Source organism: Lipotes vexillifer, unplaced genomic scaffold (genome assembly GCF_000442215.2).
Source record: "Lipotes vexillifer unplaced genomic scaffold, Lipotes_vexillifer_v1.1 scaffold693, whole genome shotgun sequence".
NCBI lineage: Eukaryota > Metazoa > Chordata > Mammalia > Artiodactyla > Lipotidae > Lipotes > Lipotes vexillifer.
The window spans coordinates 1,312,021-1,312,755 of NW_006783500.1; positions in this window are offsets into that span (position 1 = coordinate 1,312,021).

Here is a 735-nt window from a genome sequence, read left to right on the forward strand (position 1 = left end):
CAGAAACAGTTTACCTCCAAAGAAGACATACAGATGGCCAAAAGGCACACGGTATCACCTCACAACAGTCAGAATGGCCATCATTAAAATGTCTACAAATAATAAATGCTGGAGAGGGTGTGGAGAAAAGGGAATCCTCCTACACTGTTGGTGGGAATGTAATTTGGTGCAGTCACTATGGAGGATAGTATGGAGGGTCCTCAAAAAGCTAAAAATAGAGTTACCATATGATCCAGCAATCCCACTCCTGGGTATATATCCAGACAAAACTATAACTTGAAAAGATTCATGCACTCCAGTGTTCACTGCAGCACTATTTATAGTAGCCCAAGATATGGAAAAAACCTAAGTGTCCATTGAGAGATGAATGGATAAAGAAGATGTGGTACATATATACAATGGAATATTACTCAGCCATATAAAAGAGTGAAATAATGTCATTTGCAGCAACATGAATGGACCTAGAGATTATCATACCAAGTGAAGTAAGTCAGACAAAGACAAATACCATATGATATTACTTATATGTGGAATATGAAAAAATGTTACAAATGAACTTATATACAAAACAGAAAGAGACCCATAGACATAGAAAACAAACTTATGGTTACCAACAGGGAAAGGGGGGGGGAGGGATAAATTAGGAGTTTGGGATTAACATATAAACACTACTATGTACAAAACAGATAACTAACAAGGTCCTACTGTATAGCACAGGGAACTATACTCGATATC